General features: G+C 39.6%; 1 protein-coding gene across 1 annotated transcript in view; it reads right to left on the bottom strand.

Moving 5' to 3' along the window:
* Nucleotides 1-12,944, bottom strand: part of chrm3a (cholinergic receptor, muscarinic 3a) — a 76,064-nt gene that overhangs the window by 44,027 nt on the left and 19,093 nt on the right. The window contains exon 2 of the mRNA XM_068720043.1: nt 7,209-7,321. The gene's annotated coding sequence lies outside the window, so the exon portion shown is untranslated. The remainder of the gene's footprint in view (nt 1-7,208; nt 7,322-12,944) is intronic.

Below are 12,944 nucleotides of genomic sequence, written 5' to 3'. Positions count from 1 at the left end.
TTAAGAAAAATGGCAAAAAGATTTTAAAAAAAAGAAGCAATGCCTACATCACGAGAGCTGAGGAAAACATGAAGGTTTGATGATAAAGTTGGTATGTTTTATTTGGCTAATGCAATCATAGACATTACAAGATGTTGGAGAGGTCAGGAGGTGAGTCTTTGTATGAGCAGTATGGATTTGTATAGAAAATCTGCCTTCAATATATCAAGTCTGCAGGGTGCACAGCAGCAAGGACTATAGCGCTTACGGTCAACAAGGTAATAAAGAAATTAAAAAGGCATAGTAAGTGCCCAGGAAATAGGTAAACCATTAGTGTTGAGCATAGGGCAAGCTTTTTGCAGCAGGAAAACTCATCACAGAAAAGAAAGATTGCTGTGGAGCAAACAGACAAAAAGAGGCCGCAATTTGAGCAAAAACTGCCTCTGGAGAAAGCAGCCATGGATGAGCTGTCGAAGTGCAGGAAAGGGACTTGGCTTGAGGGTTGTGCAATATGGAAGGAAACCAAATTACACTCATTACTTGCAACATAAGATGTGCCATCGTCCCCCCACCCCCAAAACTCAGTGGGTGCGTGAGTGGGTGAGGGTGACAAAAGACTAGATAATACTGGAGATAATAGGAATGCAAATGAAAATCAACAATAATGACCAAATGTTTAAAACACCAGTTTCGACTAAACAGTGCAATAGCACTCACAACTAAGGTTTTGCTTGTATACGTTGTTTAACAGTACATATTACTCTATCTACAGTATCACTTTCTCTTGCATACTTTAGCGAGAATGACACAGCATGCATTCTTGACATGATAGCACCTCAAGGCTCTAACTCCAGAATAAAAGCCATCAGAAAATATCACAGCTGTGGTTCTGCAGTGTTGCAGCTGCGGTACTTTCACTTTCCTTAACCCCCATGACTTCTTCAATCTGTCCCCAGAGGCTTCAACTCAAACCCACAGGGATGCTCCATCTCAGCACCCGGGTGTTTGTGAAGTTCATCACTGTCCCCTAAGCAACTGATACATATGACACATACAGCTTTACACTGTACAGAATGGAAAGACGGCCTTCTGGCAATAAACAATACACCTACTCTTTTTAGGTATGCTGTAGTTTTACATTACATCAAACTAATCGAGGATTAGACAGAGCACTATATCTGTAAAACCTGTGTGGTCAGAGATCAATGTAGTTCTATTGGTTTTCATTGGTCAATCCAAATCTACAGGTATATCATATAGAAAGACTTAAATTACCAGATATTCCATACTCACGCAATAATCACGCATTATATTTGTTCAATTTCACAACTGCTGGAAATATATGTGATGCTCAGCCTGTACTATACAGCAGCTGTTCTCAACCACTGAGTGCAATTTTTTGGGTCATTTACGAAGATATTTTATCTTTATATACAAATGCGCATAGCAAAAAAAACATAGTAATTAAAAATTATTTCAATAACCAGTAATGCTTGAATATCACCACACCAATCCTGACACATCATCAGGTAGAGACAAACATGTTTAGCTACTGTTACCTAGCTAACCTTCTAACCTTCCCTCAGATGTGGGAAAATATGATGTGGGTCTTAAGTAACAAAAGGTTGAGAACTCCTGATATTATTTTACTAATTGAGTACCGATCATTCCATCAATAAATCAAGTCATCGATTAAAATAATAATAAACATAAACATTGCCCTTTAACCAAGGTTGGTAATCTTGAAAAACTAGCAATGCTACGTTGAATCCTTAAAAGTGATCTGAATGAAAAACCCAGCCCAGAGTTGCCAACTCTTTTCCAAAGAAAGTAGAATTTATCAGTAGCAGAATTAGCTCCAAGAGTTTCTAAATCTAGCAAGAAGGTCGCCAAATTGGCAACACTGACAGCCGGTCTTTTCAGCCATAATTAATGTACATTCTTCACTAGCCTCCATCTCAATCATATTGATTCATGTTAAATGCTTGTGTTACCACAGGGCATCCAAGTCACATCCTTTATTCATTGTAACCAATTGCGCAGCTGTCAAAATATTCCATTGTGCTCTGTTGAAACACTTACGATAGGAAAAAAATACAGCTTGATTAATGAACAAGAGAACGACAGCAAACGACACCAAAAATGTACAGCAGCCAACTGTTTCAATGAAGACATATAGACACACTGACAGCAAAGACAGTAGAGGTTAAACAAAGAGTCAATGTGCATCTGTTTTAGCAACGTTTTTCAAAAGCACCATGCTTCTCAAGTGCTGCAGTTGGTTAACAACTGTATTTGAACTTCAGTGCTGGGGACAGAGAGGCTGTCCAAACCTTCCTGTCCCAACAGATCCAAACAAAGGATCAAATATTAAAAAAAATACTACACAGAGAAAAGCAGCACAGGAAGTTACACTATAAAAAATATCTTTTAGACGATTCCTATTCAAGTGGGGTTTCATGTGTTGATTAAGTAAAAAATATGTGGGGTGGAAGAATGTTGAAATAAAGTGTAGCATAAGCTGTTTTAGTATTTTTAGCATACACCTAATTTAGTATTCAATCATGTGCTGCTGTGTTATGTTAATGAAAAGATCAACTACACTAAATACTTAATGACTTGGATCGGGATTTGGGCCAAATAAAAAACATGATTAGTGCATTCCTAGAAGACACACATCATTGCCAACTGTTTACAAACTGAGTTGAAACTGAAAAAACTAGCAATGAAGACTGAGATACTAATTTGGCAAAGATGAAGACTTTTTAGGGAGACTGAGAACAGACATTGCTGTTTTTAAAAATGATTAATTCTGCTATAGTTTCATCAAAACATTAAGTGGATTGTGAAGACTTCAGCAGAGTAAAGTTATGGGGTGTGTGTGTGTGTGTGTGTGTGTGTGTGTGTGTGTGTGTGTGTGTGTGTGTGTGTGTGTGTGCCTCTATGTGTGTTTTAATGGACTTGTTATATCAGAGATTTCCTAAGTTAGTCAAGGATTATTCTGTAATTGCAAGTATGAGCCCCTGAGAGCTGCAGCTGAATACTGAATAGGTTTGTTAAATGTTTGAAGTATCATAATGCAGAACCCGACAACCTAATGAAGTCCCACTGTAATGGTTTTCACTATAACTCACCCTTTGTTCTCTCAAACACTCCATCAGTTACATTTTGACACAAATGGTTAGGATATCCAGCGAGTTATAGTCGACAGATTGTCGTAGCTTGTGGAGTCTAAAAAGTGGAGTAAATGCAGAAATTCTGTATGTAGTCATGATTATTTTGCATCTTTTCTGAGACTAGACTACAGAAATAAACTAAAGCGTTTATTAACTCTTGCATAACTTGAGGGTTTCTTTCAAATCGCTGTTGCAGAATTGCAGCATGAGATCTCTACAAGATATTTTTAATTTATGAGATACGTGCACTGGAGATGTAAGGCTTGCAGGAAGTAAGAGTAGCTTCTATAGATCTGCTGAGCAGTGTGATTTAAGAGTAAGTTCTGGAAAAAAAATAACTTTTTAATGATGAGAAAATGTCATTTAATTATTGCAATTTCTTACTGTAAACTAGAACTAAGTAACAAATATGACTGAAGAACATGGCCTAAAGTTTTTGGAATATCAATATACTTCTACTGTGGTGGAAAGATTTCCCCAGTGACCTCTTCAATTGCGGGTTTCAGATAAATAGAATTCCTCAAAACATTACAAACCCCGAATCAATGATTACAATCTGCCACTAAACATCGTGAAAGTCCAATAAAATCGAACAATGTAACCAATAGCTGAAACAGTTAAGATAGAAGACGCGTCGGACAAACACATTACTTCAGACAGGTAATCATATTCCAAAAAATGAAGTGACAGAAATGGTTTATCTCCTCCTACACTCATGCATAAATGTGCTCGACCATATCTCTTGTATAACCTTGTCTGCGCCTCCAGTTACTGAGAACTCAAATTAAATGCACGCTGACTGAATTCCATCCAACGCTCGAATGCTTTTAACCAGTCCTGCTGTACACAGGTTGACAAACTGAAAACCCACTGAACTCTTTACAGAGTAACTTCATTTACAGCGTACATATGCACCATTTCTTTCCCATGACAAATGAGCCTTGCCTTTGGCCAGTTCAAGTTATTATTGTTTGCTTGATTTTAATTTTTTTTTTGTGTGTTAGTTTCACATACTGAGATTGATTTGATTATAGCCTGAGGTTCTCCACTAATATGAATGCAAGTCTATTATCAATCATTGCTTCAGTGCAAACCTGATTTACATAAAGACGCTCTCTCGCTATAGGCTATTTCACTTAATTGTATCTTTTTAGATCTCATCTCATCTTCAACCGCTTATCCGGGATCGGGTCGCGGGGGCAACAGCTCCAGCAGGGGACCCCAAACTTCCCTTTCAATGAGATGAGAATTTTAATTTTTTATCACAGAGCAAGCTTTGCAGCATCATGCACTGTATAGGTAGTACTATCACTCAAAATCAGCCATATGTCGCTTACTACATCTATAATGATTACCATTTGTTTTCATTCAGAAAATACAGTGAATGCAAAAGCTTTCCATGTGTGCTGATGACCGCTCATAGGCCAAATGTTTGAAGCCTTGGATTATTCGATAAAGCATAACCTATATGATGAAAATATGAAATATTATTTTTTTTTTCTCACCCTAGTTGAAATCCTTTGGCATATGAGAGAACAGATTACAGTAACCTGGTTGCGTGTCTGTCTGCTGCCAGGTCACAAGTGGCAATTCAGGCCGAACAATCAAAATCCCAGCCTCTCCAAGTCAACACACATATCCATTTCTGTTGTTGAGGAGCTGCCTGCCCGCCTCCTGAAGCACCAATACATTATCTCTAACAACATCAAACCACTTGTTTCTATCAAACCACACATATGCCGTGTCCATGCAGCACAGCTAACGTTATCACAAGCTCTGTATTTCTCTGCCCCCTCCCAATCCCAATCACATTGCACATTATTACACATCACAATATTAAAAGTATAAGTACTGGTAGGACTGGCGTTTGGGTATTGTGGTTGTCATTATTATTATGATTATTTTTTTCACTCTTGTGTGCGCAGACTTAATTTCTACAGATAATAAGTTACAGATGGTTTTCCCCCGTCTCTAAGGACTGCTTCCCTATGTGCCTTTGCCTATGCTAATATCACACTGGCAGAAATGTGCATGCAAATTAAGGTCAAACATGATTCACCAATGTTTTCACATCAGCAATTTAGTTTAGTTTAGTTTAGTGATCTGCACTGGCTTCATGGATGAGACACAGGGTTTTTCTTTTTTTCAGATTTAACAAATAAGATTTAAGAAGTGTGATTCTATATTTATCAGATTTTCAACGCAAAGAAAATTAAAACACCTTACAAACAACTAATTGATTGAGTGCTGCATGTGTAATCAAAGCCTCCCATGTTGCCTAAAAAGTATTAACGACAATTCACTGAGCCACAGTGTTACACTGGTGGACATGTTCCCTAATTAGGAACAACATGCATTGTAGTTTATTTTGAGTCAATCCCACATAAACCATCCCGCTGCCATAAATACCATAAATACCCATTACAGCACTAAGTGAGTAATAATTGGCCGCATATGATAGATTCAAACAAATACACTATTTACTTTTGGCTGATAAAAGTTTAATACAGCTAATGTAGGGAATTACCAAGCCTTTTTTAAGAATAACATCACACATTGACGATTTATGTCTTCAGTAGGAAATAATGGAGTTGGGGCTGCGGAGGCCTAACGGTGCTAATGTTTTTAACAGTGCAAATTCAGCAACAGTGCTGACAGAGCTAACGGTGTTTACCTGAGGGGGAACTGGAGCGTGGGTAGGGATGGCCTTATTAGCTGTAACTGCAGTATGAGCCATGAGCTAACGAGTGGGGCACGTTCACAAGCGCAAACATGCACTAAAAGCCCACATGTGGCCAGTTTACAACACACACAGAAGGAGAGCAACTTCATTGTCTGCTCAGGTAATCATAACAGCTAAATATTTTTTCATAGCAAATAGTTGTTTGCAGCTATACTTATGCTCTGAATATCGAACAGAGAACCTTTAAGCACGAGTCAATCAATGCTTTAGGGAAGAAAAAAATTCCATGTTTCACGTTTTCTTTTCAAAGGCAGCGGTGACAAAAGCCAAGAAAAAGAAAGTAGATGATGTAATCTGTTTTAGTAACCTGACCTGCCAGATGGTTTCTTACCATATGGAAACCTCCGGTGCTAAGACATTAAATGAAGAAATGAAGTGTCAAAAACTGCAGGTCATCAAATGGCCACTTGAGGCTGGCTCCAAAAGCGAGTCAATCCCCAAAAGACCCCCCATGTTAAAATGACCAAATTTACAGCAGAACTAACATGTTTACAATCTGGTACAAAAACAACAACCTTGTTTTGGATCTTTAGCTAATTTCCCTGATCATGACATCGTTAAAGGAGATGAATCTTCATACAGCTCAGCTGTTTGAATTATATTAGGGTTTGAAGTTAGGCATAATTGAGGGCGTGACTGCTTTGAGTGACAAGTGGATGCCGCACTAGGTCGCTCACATTAGTGTCGTCACTGCCAAGATGGCGACGGCCAGAGCTACCCACTTTGAGCTTCACAATGGCTCTTCAAAAGCCTGTGGGATGCGTCACGGAGACTACGTCCATATTGTACACAGTCTATGTTTGTCCCACTGAGAAGCAGACATTGGAGACTGTTTGGAAAAGGGCAGTCACTTTCAAAACATACTGAGTGGTAATTGGATGAACCATCTGTCAAACAAACTTTTACTGAAGCGAGTCGGGAGAAGAGCAAAACAAAATGTTTCCATTGAGAAATGCCTTCAGTGCCGTTCTCTGACATAACTAATACTATTGCAGCATCTAGGCTAACCTCTGTAGAAGCCGCCATTGTCTCCTTGTCGTCTCGCCCACACCTAAGCTACGCCCGTTGCTCATCACATTACAGTGATTGGTCCGTGCTCTGGCTCAACGGACACAAACGCATAACTTGACATGCCAGTGTGACATTGCAAGAATCCAGCTGCCATGCAAGGTAACTGTTGTCGAGGACATATAAAATGTCTAACATGTACATTAACAAATGACTTGGAGCTGCAGATCTTGCCAAACGTTGACAATGGGGGGATATGGTGTCATTTGTGAAAACAATGGATTCTCCGAGTCTTAACTCACCAAATGTTTTGGGGAGGTGAAGCGTCTGGAGGTCACCTTTCAGCGGAGGGCCTTCTGGTTACCATGCTGTGCTGGGGGTGCATGATTATCCTCCTCTGGTCGGATCATGGCATCTGGGAGGCAGACAGGGATGAAGGGGGCAGAGGGAGGAAAAGAGGAAAGGAAAGAATGAGTGGTGTCGGGAGGATGTGTCCAAATTAGGAAGTGGAACACCTAAAGCTAGCTTTTTTAGTTTTTTAGCATTGGAAATGGAGGGCATATTTCAACAGGTAGGAAAGACCATCAATCTTTCTCTCCAGAAAATCTAAATTTTGCCTCTCAAACTAGAGCCAACGCTCTTCAGTCATCAACTAATTTGTATATCTTTTCATGTGTGTCATTGCCAAATAGCATGTTGCTGTGAGTAATCTACCTTTCCATCTGCAGCAGTGTTAGAATCTTTAATCATGCAATATGTTTTAATCAAGGAACTACTTGAGAAGTGTAGCTACCATTCCCCGCTGGATAATATCTGTCAAAGGGAAGAATGGCATGTCTTCATGTCTAGGGAAGTGTTCATGCCTTATATAGTCTTGGTCTAGTAGAGTTGCCTGCTGCACATAGCTAGATCTAGCCAGGGGCGAAGGAAGCAGACCTTATGAGAGCTCATTAAAACAGTCTTCAAGTCTTAAGAGACAAATACGAATGTACTACAAAAAAATGAGCTTGCCATTAAAAATAATCATAAGTGATGAAGCAGTTCCCATACTGAAAAGGCATTTATATAGAATGGAAGTCATAGATCGATTGGATGGGTAAATAAAAAAGGGCGACAGAGTGGAGGACGGTCAAGGCAAAGGGTCGGTGCTAATATTCTAATAGTTCACAAAAGCTTTGAGTATTGTGAAATGAGCACGCTACACTCTCCTTTTCATGTTACAGTAAAAAAATGACACCTCAAAGGTCAATCGAGGAAACATTTCTCTTTTAATCGGAGTTACATTCCGGGGCGAGGAGGATTCTCTTTACAGTGACTTTTTTCTTTTTTTAGTAAAACTGACATTATCATTGGCTGCATGAAGACCAAACTAATTTAAATAAAAATAGAAAATTGTTTTCTTGCATTTGAACAAGATGGGCTACTTTATCGTAATTCTGACAACCTCATTGGCCTATCTGCTCCACATTTTAGCTGAGTATGCAGGGCCATTCTCAAGTGAGCCATAAAGAGGACTGAACGAGACAATTACCATTTTTCAAGTTTCCTCTTTAAATCTGCAACTCGACTTGATCCGAGTCTCAATTTGCATTAAATACCCTATGAATGAGTGGGCTTTTCCCACAATAATATGAAATTGTAATTATCCAGATAGAGGGTGAATGTGAATGTACAATAGCTCATTACCAATCTGAAACGCAGTACATGTCAAGGCCACTCCTTTAAAGTAACAGATAAAAGGTCAAGTAATTATATAAGCTTTAGTTCTCAGTTTCACAGTGAATTACTCCGAAGAAAAAAATCTTGAAGTGCTCATTTTCGAGATGCAACTCTGAGGAATAGGAAAAGAAACTCATGTTTAATCAGTAAACTTTTGTTAGATGTGAGAATATATCATTTCATATCCCTGCACCTCTCCCCAACAAACAAAAAAAGTGGTGTTTGTGGTTTGGGAGGCAGCAACAGATCCTGTTCTGGTTTTTGTTATGGTGAGTCCTACAACAGAGTGTATTTAATGTGTAAAGAGTAAAATGGTTAGTAGGAAACATCTGTAGCGCAGTCCAATCAAAAGCTGTATCTCTGTGAGAAGAGGTCTTCCCTAAACCAGAAGGTTGCCGGATGATCCCGGGTTCTCGGGTAAGACACTAAACCCCAAGATGCTCCCAGGACGCTTCACAGCAGCCGACTGTTCATGCTTAGGATGAGGTAATGGAGCGGTACAATTGTATGTATGTACTTGCATGGATATGACTCTTGAGCTAAAGCTAGAAAAAAAAATGTAAGTTTAGTTTTGCTTCCTAAGATGACAGTTTTAGGGGGAAAACAATATTTGACTTTCTAAATTGTGTAGTATCTGTTGTAAAATACGTAATTATGCTAAACTAGCAGATGTATCTCGGTCATTTTGAGCACATTAATGGCATACCGTTTTGGTTATTTCTTTTTTAGATCATTTTTATTACATTATGTTAATGTTGTGATGCATAAATCTCCACTTAGCACTTCTGTAATAACTAGGCTAAGTATAAAATGACAAAGAGCTGGTAAACCTCTGCATGTATTATGCAACAGTAAAACTTGATGGTGCCAGGTGAAAAGAACCACCTGGTGACTTCATGTGTATTAAAGGAGGCACACGGGAGTCTACAGCCTCCTCAGGCCAACATTGCAGCACACGGCCACAGAGGTATACAGATAGAAACCACAGTGGCAGCAACTTCAACATGATAGGTTGGATTGTACAAATCTCATGGCATTTTCAATAACAGCACCACTTCTGTCTTCCTCCTAAATGGAGCCTCTTATCTCACCTAGCTGTGGTCCAATATAAATCTACTAGCAAAGCTCCTCAAATTTATTGGCCGAAAACACATCGATATCAGCTTTCACTGACTGTTTATCCTGCCCTTCGAGAGAACAACTATACAGAGAAACTGCCCTTGATTGATGTCTTTTGGGTTTTATGTTACATGACTCAAACACCCAGTGTCGGGTTGATTTAGAAGCTGCGAGTTCTGTTTGGGCCATGATAGAAAATGGGGCTCAAACATCATTAAATGCTAGGGGAAGAAAAAGGGGAAGAACGTTGAGTAAATCTGCCCCTGATATTAACTTTCAAGCAACATCTTAAACTTGCAGCAAATACTTCATCCCATCGTAGCAACTAGAACAGTATCAAAGCACCTGAGTGTAAGGGCTGTGCAAGAGTGTCCTACCAATGGCTTTTTTTTTGATGAAATGATGGTGCGGAGGAGTATATATTGTCTCCAGCTGTAACACTGCATAGAGGAATGTGTAGGAGCAAGGAGCAGTTTGTGTGTGTGTAAAGAGAGAGTCAAAAAGACAGAGGTACAGAGAGAAAAAGACGTGTGTACGTGTGTGTGTGTGTGTGTGTGTGTGTGTGTGTGTGTGTGTGTGTGTGTGTGTGTGTGTGTGTGTGTGTGTGTGTGTGTGTGTGTGTGTGTGTGTGTGATTGTCATGGATGAACTGCAGTTCAAATTCAGCCAAGGTCATCCTCTTACTTATGACATACATGGAGCCAGACTGAGCCTCTCACTTGGACGCTCTCCATCCGCTCCCACTGATAAGACCGGCTACTTCATGTGCAGCATACAGACACTGAGGCTCTGTAGTGTGTGGATCTTCTGTCTATTTTTCGCAATAAAGACGACAAGTATTCTCATAAATAGGCCTATATATATATATCGTTAAATGTAAAAAAGGGCTTCAGCATATAGTTAGATGTCATGTTACACTACATCTGGGAACATGACTTAAATAAAGACTTCACTGGTGCATTTTTTTAATATAGGATGTACTAGGGTAAAAAAACAGTCCATATATGAGCTACTGTAAAGCAGAGGAAGTACAGTGCAGTCACACGCACTGCTCAGTGGAGAATAATCATTCTGTTAAAAGGACCTGTCCAGCCAGAAAGGAGGACAGGGATATTCTGTTGATTGGTTTATGCATTTCAGCCGGGAAACTCAATTGCAGACAATCAAAGAGGCCTGAAACAGCTTAACCCAAATAAGACCTTAACCAGACTGTCAACAGTCCACATATGTTTTCTCAATGTCTGGAGCCCGTGTCAAATGGGAAAGGCGTAAGTGCAACTCGCTGACCAGCAGTACTGCTCTGCTTTCTGCTGTTCAACACTCAGTCACCACCCTGCCAGCTACAGCTTGCCTTAAAATGTATGAGACAAAAAATAAATCTCTCTGGCACATCAGTGAGGACACATTTCAGGGTTTTTTTCCCCCTGTAAGCCTTCTGTTGTACTCAGAGAACAACATGGATTTGAGAATAGGGCTCAATTAAGGACAGCAGCTCTAAAAGAAAGAGAAATACAGGTGATAATAAAAACTGTATGGGTGAGACATCACTGTTTATAGAGATCAGATAGGCGCCACGTACAGATTATACAGTGTTTAAGAAAGTGGCAATAAAGTAATGAAGAGTCCTATTTGCTGTACTGGGAGGATGGGTTTTTGTTTGCAAACAGTGACACGCGATTCTGCAATTAAAATGAACTGACAATGCTCCTATGCAGATTGCAGTGAGTTGACTGTACATGACTTGCATATGAAACAAGCAGAACAGACCCCATGGCCCTACATCAATAAACCACAAACTCTGTTTCTTCATTAAATGTTCACGTTGTTAAATGAGTATATCTGTGAGCCATCTGCTAAAACACTGCCACTTCAAACACACACACACACCCACACACACACACACACACCTTCCCCCAGTGGTCTTGTAAAGGGCTATATCCAAAACTTCAGTCAAGTGGCCAAACCCCAGGCAAGCTTCCGTGACGCAGAGAGGTTCAGGGACTGATCACCATAACTACAGCTGATGATCTCAACATGCGATGCTTCCTGTTAAATGAGCCTTAGCCCGTGGAGGTGAACCAATTGGCAGGAAATGAGACCAAATTGATTGGGAAACAGATGGAAGAGAAGCAGCCACTATGAAGCCCATGAGGCTGTAAAGGAAAGAAAGAGATGAGGGGTGAAGATGAAAACGAGACGATGAGTGAGCGAGAGTGGAGAATTTGAAAGACCAGTAAAATGAACTATGGAGCATGACTTTTAAAAGCTTAGAACAGAATAAAGCAATTTCCTCATTAAAATCAATGAACTGAGGACTTTATTTGTCTAGGTATACGAGCAAAAAGTACAACTTTGAACAGTGACATTCAGAACTGTCAGTAATGCATTTGAACAAACCTTATCAGCTAAAGGAGTTTAAAAACATTGAAAGCAATTTGTAATCTGTATTCTTATGTAATCTTTCTAAGTAACAGGACACAAGGGAACAACCTTGAAAATTTGCCAAAAGCAAAGCATTCTCGCTCTCATTTGTTAAAAGGCATCTTTCTAAAGAGTTCCGCTGAGAGACAACATGTCCGCTGTCAAAGCCAATTTCAAGACAGATTCAAGATTCATTCAATCAGCCATTTCACACATCAACACTAACGGTAGAGCGGGTCTCTGTGACCTTACAAAAAACTCCTTGAGTCTGAGACAGTTGCGAAGCGCTTCAAAATCCTTGATCCAAATATAAATACAAAGGCCAAACTATCAAAATTAAAAAAAAAAAAGTAACCTGCTTAGCGCTCCCAAATGAACACATCTCTTAATATATATTACGTCAATGTTGTTGGAAGCTGTTTACCATGATCATTAAAGGTGTAATATGCAACAATTTCCTAAAACCAATGTATAAACTGATACTAAATGAATCCCTCTCAATCATCACTTACTATAAGTGTGTGGCTGTGTCTGTAGAAACCCAACCATCTGCCTATATTTTAAATTTTCTTCTTATTTTGCCGTGTTTAGGATGTTTCTGGGCGTCAACAAAGAGCATTTGGACCCCACGTGGGGATGTGACACCATGCCAATAAGCAGGGTGTGCAGTCCGTTCTTATTCCTAGGTCAATCAACGTCTCTCTTTCACGCCCCTTGGTGTACCGAGGCTCACAGGCTTTAACACAGACAGGATGAAACATGCCTTGGGCTGCATTCATT

Source organism: Cebidichthys violaceus, unplaced genomic scaffold (genome assembly GCF_023349555.1).
Source record: "Cebidichthys violaceus isolate CVI_PGR_0920_01 unplaced genomic scaffold, fCebVio1.0.p SCAF_10, whole genome shotgun sequence".
In the NCBI taxonomy this organism is placed as follows: domain Eukaryota; kingdom Metazoa; phylum Chordata; class Actinopteri; order Perciformes; family Stichaeidae; genus Cebidichthys; species Cebidichthys violaceus.
Note: the sequence above shows the minus strand (reverse complement) of the source record. Positions and strands in the feature narration are given on the sequence as shown.